The 12,796-nt window shown below is 33.1% G+C and overlaps 1 protein-coding gene and 1 long non-coding RNA gene across 2 annotated transcripts in view; one reads left to right on the top strand and one right to left on the bottom strand.

The window, feature by feature from the left end:
• LOC149800323 (ATP-dependent (S)-NAD(P)H-hydrate dehydratase-like) overlaps window positions 1–12,796 on the bottom strand; it is a 269,318-nt gene that overhangs the window by 78,679 nt on the left and 177,843 nt on the right. The window lies entirely within an intron of this gene.
• Window positions 1–12,796, top strand: part of LOC149800324 (uncharacterized) — a 53,765-nt gene that overhangs the window by 5,406 nt on the left and 35,563 nt on the right. The window lies entirely within an intron of this gene.

Genomic DNA, 12,796 nt, shown 5'->3' with positions numbered 1-12,796 from the left:
GTATTTAATAACAAGGCAATTGGAGTAAAGTGCCTTGCATTTAGTAACAAGTCAATTGGAGTAAAGTGCCATGCATTTTGTGCCAGGGCAATTGGAGTAAAGCGCCTTGCATTTAGTGCCAGGGTAATTGGAGTAAAGCACCATGCCCAAATACACCATAGTAGCCAACTGGATTCCATGCAATAATTCATGTCTTGTTGGTATTTGAGGCTGGGGAAGCTGAGAAACAAGTTAGGCAGGAAATCAATTGCAATGAAGAAGAAGAACCATAAAAATCTAATCAATTTTCACAATTATGCTGGGAAAAAATCAGTCTGATGAGAAAAAAATCTTAAGGAGCTTGAGCTCTCTGGACACAGACAAATAAATCCTGATATTTACAGACTCTCTGCCAATGTCAAAGGGTGGAAAAAATTAAATATAGTTCTCCATTACAGCCTATACTAATATCTTGGCCTTCCTTTTTTGAAGTCTCATGAAAATGTGGAAGTAGATAAAACCTTTTCTTTGATGTTAATGCTTTTGATTGCCTTTGTGTCTTTGTCCTTCTTAACAATAATACAGTATACCGAACAAATTTAAATTAATCTGACTGCTGTTTTTTGTCTTCTTTTGTTTTCTAGTGAAATGTAAAAAAAATTTCTTTAATTTTAATAAATACTTGAACCTACATAAATAATCTTTTGAAATATAGCAAATATGCTTTCATAAACATTTTTTGTTCTTAATGTAAATGGCATTAGAGGTCAGATAAAACGACACATGAACAAGTTTGGCTTTAATTTTCCCTAGGGAAAAACTCTAAAACCTTCCAATAAAAACAAATCTTTGAAGCAAGTAACTTTTTCTGCATGAAAGATTGTAGACCTCCCACACAGAATACTATTTTGAGAAGGTAATTTTCTTTAATCCAGTAATAATATAAAAATAAACAGTAATCAACTGTAATATCGCTAATAATAGGCCACTTGATCGAGGCTGTGATAAAAAATTAAACAATTTAGAAATGAATCAATAAAGAGAAGATGGCTTTCATGTTTTGGGAAATAACAAAATACCGATCGTAAAAACATTAAAAGAATTTTTTTTCTCAACCTGATGTGCATAACTTTTTTTATTTCTTTTATTTGTAGGACACAGAAAAAATATTGACATGTTTTAGCTAAATAAAAATGGTGACAGTATGGTTTACAAGCTATGTCTTTGTTATAGGAATTATCCATACATTTAATTGAGAATATCATAAGCAAATATAAAAGCACTTTACAATAAAGCTTCCTAAAGAAACAATTTAAGAAAAACATATTACAGTTTTCAATAAATCTGATCGAATTAAGCATTTTTCATAGAAAGACATCAGTACACAAGGATATAGTTTCTTTAAAACCATGCATAATTTGCCAGAAGCTACTTCATCTGAGTACAGTACTCCCTCATTATCATGCTGTCCATGACAACCACAGATTATACTGCATTACACTGAGACTATTTTATAATAAAGTATGATATTGTACTCGCTTGTTATAATGATGTCCATGAATGCCAGAGTATACTGTCTCAGTAAGACTACCTTATATTGAAGTACTCTCTCATTATAATGTTGCCCATGAACCACAGATTTATACTTCCTCACACTGAGACAACCATATAATGAAGTTCTTTATATGGTACTCTCTCATTTTAATGCTGTCTATGAAAGCCATAGATTATACTGCCACACAGTGAGAATATCTTATCCTAAATTATATAGCAAACTCCCTCATTATAATGATGTCGTTGAATGCCATTGAGTAAGACTACCTTACAATTAAATGTTCCCTCATTATAATGCTGTCCATGAACCACAGATTTATACTTCCTCAGATTGAGATAACCATATGATGAAGTACATTATATGGAACTCCCTCATTATAATGCTGTCCAAGAAAGCCATATATTATACTGCATTATAATGATATCTTATCCTAAATTATATAATGTACTCCCTCATTATAATGCTGCCCAATAAAGCCATAGATTATACTGCATTACAGTGATACTATCTTATCCTAAATTATATACTGAACTCCCTCATTATAATGTCATTGAATGCCATAGAGTATACTGTCTTACAGTGAGACTACCTTATAATGAAGTACTTCCTCATTATAATCATGTCCATGAGTCAGGTAATATACTACTTTCTAGTGAAAATGCCTTATAAAGAACTACATGATACAGTATTCCCTTATTATAATGCTATCCATTGGAACCATTGATTACACTGCCTTATAGTGAAATTGTCTTATAATGAAGTACATGATAAAGTACTCCCTCATTATAATGATGTCCATGACATCCATTGAGATTGCCTTATATATCAAAGTAGGAGTGTTTTATGGCACATCAATACAACAATTACTATGAAGTGCCAACTAAAAGAAAAGTTGGAACAAAAATGTAGAAGTGGAATGCATCTAAATTTATAAAGATAAACCCTTTCAAAATTAATGTAAACATTAACTACAGTCAAATAAAAAATAAATCATAAAATTAATTTTTTTAAAGAAATGTATAGAAAATAACAGAAAAAAATAATATGAAAAAGCCTATAATGAAATATATATTTTACAACCACTTATTGAAAGGGGATTCATGACATCCATACTGTTATAATGAAAGACCTTATAGTGAGGGAGTGATATACTTTAGAATGTGAGATTTAAGATCGACATAAATAAGTTAAAACTAGAGGATGGGTTTGACAGATTTTTCTTTTAGGTGAACAAAAGGCGGTGTCTTGGACCCTTTATGTAACTAAAACCATAGATGATATAAATGTTTTTTTTAGTTTTTTATTTTACCTCGAAAAACGCGTTTTTATGGGGTTTTTTTGCGTTTTTTATATTTGGTACTTCCATTTTTTTTTTTATCATCGGCCATACAGGTTATTATATGGAGGAAACCATAGAGTGGTCAGATCAGTCGGATGGTGATAACGACATTGAGTGAAAAAATTTTCAATGTTATCTGGATTATGGTTTAAAACTTTTGACATTTTGTCATATTTGTATCACTGAAACTTTAAAACTGGTATGTAGCGTGTAAATAAGTAAAATATTGATTTTTGTGTTGCCTAAAAACTACTGGAACATTTTTTTCGTTTTTTATTTATTGAGAAAAAATACGTTTTTTATTTTAATTTTAACGTTTTTAACATCTATGACTAAAACTCTTGTAAAAAAAGTGTTGACTTGGGCTCTTTGTGTCATTAGAAACCTTGACAAAATGGTGCTGCCTTGGACCCTTTGTGCCACTATACACTTTCAACAAAAGGTGGATCCTTTATGGCACTAGAAAAATTTAAGAAAAAAAGGTAAATTCTACACCTAGTTAAAAAGTTTCATTCAGAATGTAAAATGATGTATTTAACTCATCAGTGCTGGTACAATTGGCTCATTTTGTTTGCTTTTGCTGGTGAGTGTTCATGGGTTTGGAGTGCACAGAATGGGACTTGAAATGAAGAGGCCACATGTCCTTGTACAGAATGTCATGCTAACTGACCATGACTTTAAGTAGTCAACTATAACAACATTAATCAAAAGCAATTCAATATGAGTGGTCAATTTAGGTCCACTACCAATTAAGTCTTTGTTCTTCTCTTTGATAGAAATGCATCCATAGCATTCTGCTTACTTTATTTATGTCTTGAAGGAAGAGGTAGTTTTTCAGGAATAATGCAGATTTTGTCAAATTAGACATGTGCGTGTCTAATGATGAAGAAGCTTGGAAGAGGGAGGGGAAACTGACAGTTGAGATCAATAGTAAACTAATTACAACTGACATGTCTAAAGCATGATTATCAAACATGCCAAATACTGATATCCGGATTTGATTTCCATTCCCACAAAAAAATGTACATCACTCCCTCGCTATAAGGATTTTCATTATAACACATTTCTTGTTATAAGATGAGAATATGAGTGAATCCCAGATAATTATGCACATTACTTTGTGTATCATGTACTTTATTATAAGGTGGGCTCACTAGAAGGTTGTGTTCAGTGTTATAATGAGGGAAGACTATCATGTACTTCTTTACAAGGAGGTCTCATAATAAGGTGGTATACTATGGGTCCCACGAACTGCATTATAATGAGGGAATAAATGAAGTGAATTATTATGCTTATAAATAACCAATTTGACAATAACTTCCAAAATCTATACATAAATATATGATTTTGCTACATGATAATGCATATTTCTTTCTTCCACTGAGACGCAATTTCTGGGGTGGGGTGGTATGTCAGCTAACATAGATATTTTATGTGTACATTAATTTGTGAATTTACCTCTGCAGGTCAATTATCAGAATCCAAGTTTCTTCAATGATGGAAAATTTATTGTTGAAAATTAAATTTCTGATTTTGAGAAACCATGAAATACGTAAAAAAAATTGATATGATACAAATAAGATTTTTTTCCCGTGAATCATCTACCTTCTTTGCATCTGTGTCCATAAAGATAAAAAAATTATGCAGCTAAGATTCTGCTGAACTAACAATGAAAACTTGAACATTTTGAAAAATTTGGATGCTTGGCAAATTCTAGCCTTGACCTCTACAAACTCTGAAAAATGTATTCCATGCTTTTCTTATTGAAAGTTGAAAGTTCTTCCATAAAACGAGTGAGATCAAATTAGCTTAGCTCTGTTAAGTACTTAATGTCTCATGCAAATGACAAATGTATCCTGATTTTCAAGCAGCCATGTTAGTTATGTTAATAGCATTAAATACGAGTTACATATGACAAATTCTGTAAAGTTTTAATACACACAAAACAACTCTCTAGCAACAATGAACAAAGGCTGTTGGGGGTAAATATGTTTTCTGAGAAAAATACAAATATGAATCAGAGTACACGATATGTATACATCAAGCTAAATGTGTGCTTTATTTCAAGAAATTGGAAAGAGCTTTTTGATACGGCGTAGAACTACACTTATGTCATCAGGTCATGATATATTAAATCACCATATCAAAGAGTTATTTCTCTAGATTCATAAAAGAACATGGATGGGGTTATGTATTCATTATTTAAGCCTCTCTTATTACACTTTATATATATATATATATATATATATATATATATATATATATATATATATATATATATATATATATATATATATATATATATATATATACACACACACACACACACACACACACAGAGTAAAACCTATCTTGAAAAACCACCTTTTCTGCGAAATAATTATGGTCTCTGAAGACAGGTGGTCTCTGATAACAGATCACAATGTTATATATTAATCAATAAATTGTGCATTGAGAATATGGTCTCTGGAGACAGGTGGTCTCACATAGCAGTGGTCTTTCAAGACAGGTTTTGCTGTTTATGTATGTATGTATGTGTGTCTGTGTGTATATATATATATATATAATCTACACAGCATGAAAAAATATCAAAACAAATTTGGATTTATAGGGGTTCAGTTCAGTGTATCTGAGAATATTGATGTGTGGCCATTAGTGAAATAACTAATTAGTTTCAATCTGGCTGTGCAACATGGAAATATGGATCAAACACCAGATCAACAAAATAACATTAAATGATTCTGTAATAAAAAAGAAAATCAAAGCAAGAAACGGACTGACAGTATGAAATATCTGTGAAATACATGTAATAAAGAAGGCTGTTAAATTTTTATTGTGACTTCCATTACTGCTCATCTACTCTCACTAACTGATCATTTTGATTTATCTTTCTCCTTAATCCAGAGAATTCAGCTCAAGTACATAAAATATTGATGAAATATATTTCAGCATGACTAGACACTACCAACTGTGATGGTTATCAAGTTTTGGTCCTCAATTATTAACATATTATCGAGTGATTAGCTCCTACTGATGCAGCCCTATGCAATGGACTTGGATGTATATGCTTCGATTTCACCAGAACACGATTAAAAGATGTCCAACTGAGGGTGGAATTAAACTTTAAGTGTGCCCAATGTTATAAACTAGCAGGGAGTATGAACAGTCAATGTGTCCACTCTTCCATTTCATGTTCTCTTATATGAGTGAGAGCTTTTTGTAATTCCTGAACTTCCAACAAAGTTGATTTTAATTGCCATTTCTTGACCTTTCCTATATCCTAAACAAGACTTTAATCCCCAACATGGAAAGCAAACTGTCACAAAAAAAGACAACATGGCACCTTTATAAGAGTTTCAAAATGCCTTTCAAATTGGCTACAAAGCTTACCACATTCCTATGTTACTTCAGAATGCAAGTGTAAAAAGACATTTGTCTGGCATGTGCCTTCAACCAAGAGTACAGCTACCAAGCCATTTGAAATAGCAAATCCAATTCCACTACTTTAAAAAAAAGTTTAATTTGTTCAAGCTGTGTGCCAGATGAAAAGGAAAAGCTTGCAGGTTATCATGTTGATCATTTGTGGTACAGAGCAAACTTCAAAATAAAATAACATCAAGTACAAGTGCCACCTGTTCAGCCTTTCAAGAGTTCAGCAAGCCAAAAGTTGTTATTGACTTTCTACACCACATCTCTGCAAAGAAACATAACATACAATAACATAGCTGACAACATACAGAAACAAGAGACCTCTGTGGGGCCTGATATCACTCTGCTGGAATACATGACAGGTTTATTTTTTTGTTGTTGCATGGTTTAACGTCATTTTTCAGCACACAATAGGCTATACATGGTGGCCAGTATTAATGGCAGAGGAAGAACCCAGGAAAATCCTGGAAAGAACCACCAACCCACGAGAAGCTACTGGCAAGCTTTCTCACATACCCACATTAACCGTATCCGAGACTTTAACCCATGCTGACAGAGGTGAGATGGCAGTGATCCATAACGGAGAGCGCTTTAGACCACATGGCCACTTGGGGCCCCCATAACAAAGTTTAATATCACTGCTGGAATACATAACAGGGTTTAATATCACTCTACTGGAATACATAACAGGTTTTAATATCACTCTGCTGGAATACATAACAGGGTTTAATATCACTCTACTGGAATACATAACAGGGTTTAATATCACTGCTGGAATACATAACATAACAGGGTTTAATATCACTCTACTGGAATACATAACAGGGTTTAATATCACTCTACTGGAATACATAACAGGGTTTAATATCACTCTGCTGGAATACATAACATAACAGGGTTTAATATCACTCTGCTGGAATACATAACAGGGTTTAATATCACTCTGCTGGAATACATAACAGGGTTTAATATCACTCTGCTGGAATACATAACAAGGTTTAATATCACTCTGCTGGAATATATAACAGGGTTTAATATCACTCTGCTGAAATACATAACAGGGTTTAATATCACTCTACTGCAATACATAACAGGGTTTAATATCACTCTACTGCAATACATAACAGGGTTTAATATCACTCTGCTGGAATACATAACAGGGTTTAATATCACTCTGCTGGAATACATAACAGGGTTTAATATCACTCTACTGGAATACATGACTTAAACGCTGACCTTTTCAATATGCAGGCTTATGCATGACTGATAACTGTAAGAACACAAATCTATACGTAAACCATCTCTATCTATGTTTATGTCATGTAGATTTCACCTGTTTCACTAGTCTGAAAAAAAAAATTATTTCCAAAAATGAAGGCATAAATACTATACAGAGTTCACAATCAACATGATTGAAGCTCTTATTTTTATACCAAGTTTTGTCTCAAGAGAAGTAACAAAATCAGCCAAGTTCATTTCATTAAATACATGCTTAACTGAAGCATTCTAAAACCATGACAAACAATAAAAGCTTCTATACCAAGTCTGAGCAAAATTCAATATAAACTTGGTCTCCAGAGGGGTAACATGCCTAGTGAATTAGAAACACGGTTACTTCATAAAATTGTAATAGATTCGGTTCTAAATCTGACTCCCTTGAAACATCATCATGATGTATGTATAAGTCTATGTAACAACTGTAATCAAACTCTGATTGTAATTAGAGTTGCTAGAGTGCATACAAGATCAGCCAATCACATGCAAGCTCATCTAGACAATATACAATGATTTCCCTTGTTATCAAACTTGTCTGAGATCATGATGATATAAGATTATATTTAATATTTCACATTTATCAAAACATGATCACAAATATGGTCTCCAGAGTGGTAACAAACTCAACCAATCAGATGCATGATCACCTCATTATAATGCTTGAATCATGCTCATTATCAAACCTATCCAAAATCTTAAAGACATAGGCTTAGAATTTTCTTTTCTCCCGGTGGTAATAAGTGAGCCATGCTTTGCACGGATTGCATGCCACTGCTATCTGGTGATTCACTATACAATTTTGTACATTACCCCAACACTGACCAGCTTGCCAGGCATGCATGTATGTTAAAGAGTCTAATAAAATAGTTCTGCAAACTTGACATTTGTTGTGATGACCTCTTAAAGTCAATCAAATATATGTTCTGACTATAGTTATAAAAACTGAGCAAGTAGAATTCTTTTAAAAATGCGTTAAGCTGTGTTTTTCTAAAATAAAAAATTGCCCATCCTCATTGAGAACGTCTGTTGTCAACCTATTAAGTTTTGGAGGCTTGTAGTACTTGTAAATCATCAAGCTTTTTAATTCTGGAGGTAAGCAGTGCTTGCAAGTTTTCAAGCTCTTCAATTCTGGAGGTAAGTAGTTCTTGCATGTACTCTGCAAGTGGAGCTCTACAGTTATTATGAACTTCTGAGAGAGTGGCAGGTGTAAGCTGAAGTTGTTTACATTTGCAACATGCACAATGGAGAAAATGTTGGTATACCTCTTTGTTTGGATATTGCACTTGTGGAAATTGAACATGATCTAAGTACAGAGCTAACTAAAATGACTGCTCCTTTGTGCTAAAAAACCCCACCCTGAATCAGTCTAAATCTTTAGCAACTATTAAAACAGGGAATGTTATTTTGACAAACTAGACAATACCAGCTTCTGAAAGTGCAATGAATGAATTACCAGATATATAAAAGTTAAGAAAAAGTTATTGGCTGCTTTTTTAAAATACAATTTACCTCTGAAGTTCTGGAAGTGAAAATGACCAAACAGAGCCAGCAGTTTTTTGCAAGTTGCACATCTGAAGTAAGGCCAAGCTGTATAATCTACACCCCATATTACACACATCAATCATACACCAAAATAAAGGGAATTAAAAGTTCTTTGAACATTTCCTAAGACAGACAAGGTTTACTTTAAACAGCCAGTATAACCAGTGAAGAAAACTGGGGGTAATGCTGATACTGGGGAATGTTTAATCAATAATGTTATGAGTCTGTGTTAATATTTTGAAAGTCACATGACCTTCCCTATTAGATGCTGTTTTGAAATGAACTTTTTTTGAATATTACACACACACATGCATGCGCACACATACACACACACACCTGTGTGTGTGTGTGTGTGTCTGTGTATGTGTGTTATGCTGGGAAATCCAGTGTAAAAAGGATGATTGTTACACCCAAACATAGACACACACACACACACATATGTATATATATATATATATATATATATATATATATATATATATATATATATATATATATATATATATATATATATATATATATATATATATACACACACACACACATACATGCATCAACTAATAAGGTAAGATATCCAGTCTAATTAGGATATGATTATTCAAATATATGTCAACCTAATATGCTAGGATATCCAGTCCAATTAGGATTATGATCACTACCATACAAATATTTTACCCTGATATCAAACTAGGATATTCTGTATCACCTCAGAAAGCAGAAAGCAATACTATAATGCTCATGACAGACAGCACTGCTCTGGTGGCCTAGTGGTTAGAGCATCCACCTTGGATGCGGGAGGTTGTGGGTTCAATCCCTGGCCGAGTCATACCAAAGACTTACAAAAATAGTACTAACAGCTGCCTCGCTTGGTGCTCAGCACTAAGAGGTTAGTGTTAGGACTGGTCGGCCTGGTGTCAAGATAATATGACTGGGTGGGACATCATGCTACATGTCTTCGGCATGATGCCTAAGAGCTAGACATCACTGTAAACTGTCACACTGCAGACATTGTAGCGATGACTGAAAAATTGTTCAAGCTACGTTAAAAATCCAAATCACACACACACACACACATCACAACCATGGTGGCACTCTTTCACTTTTTATTTTTTCATAAAGATAGATGAAAACTATATATTCTGTCTGAATCAAGCTTCTGTTCTGTTCACAAACTTACTGTGTTCTTGTATGTTTTGTAAGGATCAATTCTCCTTTCCTTCAGGGGTAACCATTAGCTTCCATTATGATTTATCATTTGTATGTACAGCTGAACAGGTAATTGTGTTAATAGATATAAAAGAAAACATTAATTCTGAGGAAATAAATAAGAGATGACACTATTCTTAACACAAAGTGTTACTAATGTTACAAAAAGGAGATATTTAAGATAAAAAGGATTTGGATTATTTCCTGATGGAAAAATATCATCAATCAAATGATTAAATTCAAGCATAATATCATTAGTTGGAAATTTTATTTAAAACAAAGTTTAACAGTGCAATAAATCAGAATTTTATTACCTGCAATGCATGGTTAATTATATAAACAGTCTTTGATGTTGCAATTTAGCCAGTGGTTAGTCACCAAGCCCCTGGCCCTGTGATAAAATAGTGGGGTTCTAACCATTAATAGCATTCAAAAGAAAAGTAAGCATTTGGTACAAAAAGATAGTAATTTCTTGTTACTACTGGCATCAAGTTAGAAAAACAACATTTTTTCAAAGTTTTTGTACATAAAGACTTTATTACAGTTCTTGAGAAAATATTCCTTTGATTTAGATCATGTTATATTAATATTTATATTACCAGTATATACTGGCACTGTTTTTTAGGAGTAACACATGAATAATTATTTTTTAACAAAATTTAAGACATAATAAAAACCTGAACTTTACCAATACTTGTCTAATTTTCAATGCATTTTCTTTTTTTTCCTCCTTAAATCCTGAAATCTCTTTAAATATTACTTTTAAGCAAAAAGCATATTAAGATGTTAAAAATTTATATTTACAAGTTTTAAATGACAGGTTTCCAGTACAATGATGACTCTCTTACTTAATAAGAAAACATTGCATCAACCTTTCTTATAAAGAACTGATTTTAAAAATACCTTCCTACATCACTTTGAATATTGATTAAATTTACAAGCAGTTACTAAATATTTTTGTGTTTTTATTTTCAGAAAGTAAATATTAATTTATTGAGGACACAAACAATAATTGTAAATGCTCCTATACAATTTCTGTCACATTTAAATCTCAAACAAAACATGGAAGTTCTTTTTAATTCAACAGCTACAGTAGAGTCAAGCCTCAGGCCGAACAATTACTACATGAAATAAAGGAGATCTCATCATGATTGTTGCACTTTGTTGCAAACTGTATTGTCCTGTGGCCAATTTCAAAGTGACTAGAACTATTATCTATCTAATAATATTGCACTGTATGTCTAGTCTTTCATGAAGCATAGAACAGTATCACTGATGAGTAGAACTTCTGAATTCGTACTGTTTACTTAACACATGTTGTTGGCAAGCACCGATACAATAAAATATTTCAACTGGTGAAACCATACAGACCTTTAACTGTTAAATCCGTAATGGAAACCGAAATAAGGTGGCAGATTAAAAAACAAATCCTACCCTCTGATGTCTCACGATTCCTCCTGAACCCTTCTTGATTTTGAAACAATGAATTTAGACATGGTCCAACAAGATGGTCTCTACCAAAGCAAAGCATTTGAACTTGGCCATGGTGTAACAAGCTGGTCTCTACTAAAGCAAAGCATCTGAACTTGGCCATGGTGTAACAAGATGGTCTCTACTAAAGCAAAGCATCTGAATTTGGCCATGGTTTAACAAGATGGTCTCCACCACAGCAAAGTATTTGAACTTGGCAATGGTTTAACAATATAGTATCCACAACAGCTAAGCAGTTTTTGTTGTATACATGTAGTTGTTAAAAATGTTTTGAAAACCTTGCACATGTGGGACAAATCCCCAACATCACCCTCCAAATTTGTATGGATCTGACATGCTGTATCAGTCAGACTCTTCATGCGCTTTATGCATAACACAATTTGATTACTGAAAGGTTTCAGGTTATTAGGCACATTAAGGTTTGCTGAATTCAGCTTCGTTGTCTTTACTTTCATCATATGTTACTATGCAGGTATGTGAAAACCTGAGTTTGTTGTTTGAAATTATTTTTCTTTCTTCTTTCTTCTCGATAAAAGTAATTTCATAAAAATTTCAGCCCTGAAGTCTCTAATACTAAACTGAAGGATCCAGAGCTGATTTTGACCACAAGTCTACAATGTTTATTTACACTACCCTGTGGAGAATTGCATACTATTATTATGGCTGCATGTATTGCACACGGCATGTAAATTTTATGCACTTATTTTCTGTTTCAATAATGAGATAAGAATATTTCTAAAACTGTAATGTTTTCTCTACATACAGTAGATTTATGGGTGGCCAAGTGGTCTAAAGCGTTCTCCGTCATGAATCACAACCATCTCACCTCTGTCTGCATGGGTTCGAGTCTCGGGTTCGGCCAATGTGGGTATGTGAGAAAGCTTGCCAGTAGCTTCTCGTGGGTCGGTTGTTCTTTCTGGGGTTTTCACGGATTCTTCCTTCACCAGTAATACTGGCTGCCATGTATAGCCTATCGTGTG

Source organism: Sinohyriopsis cumingii, chromosome 5 (genome assembly GCF_028554795.1).
Source record: "Sinohyriopsis cumingii isolate HCF-2022 chromosome 5, ASM2855479v2, whole genome shotgun sequence".
Taxonomy (NCBI): domain Eukaryota; kingdom Metazoa; phylum Mollusca; class Bivalvia; order Unionida; family Unionidae; genus Sinohyriopsis; species Sinohyriopsis cumingii.
Note: the sequence above shows the minus strand (reverse complement) of the source record. Positions and strands in the feature narration are given on the sequence as shown.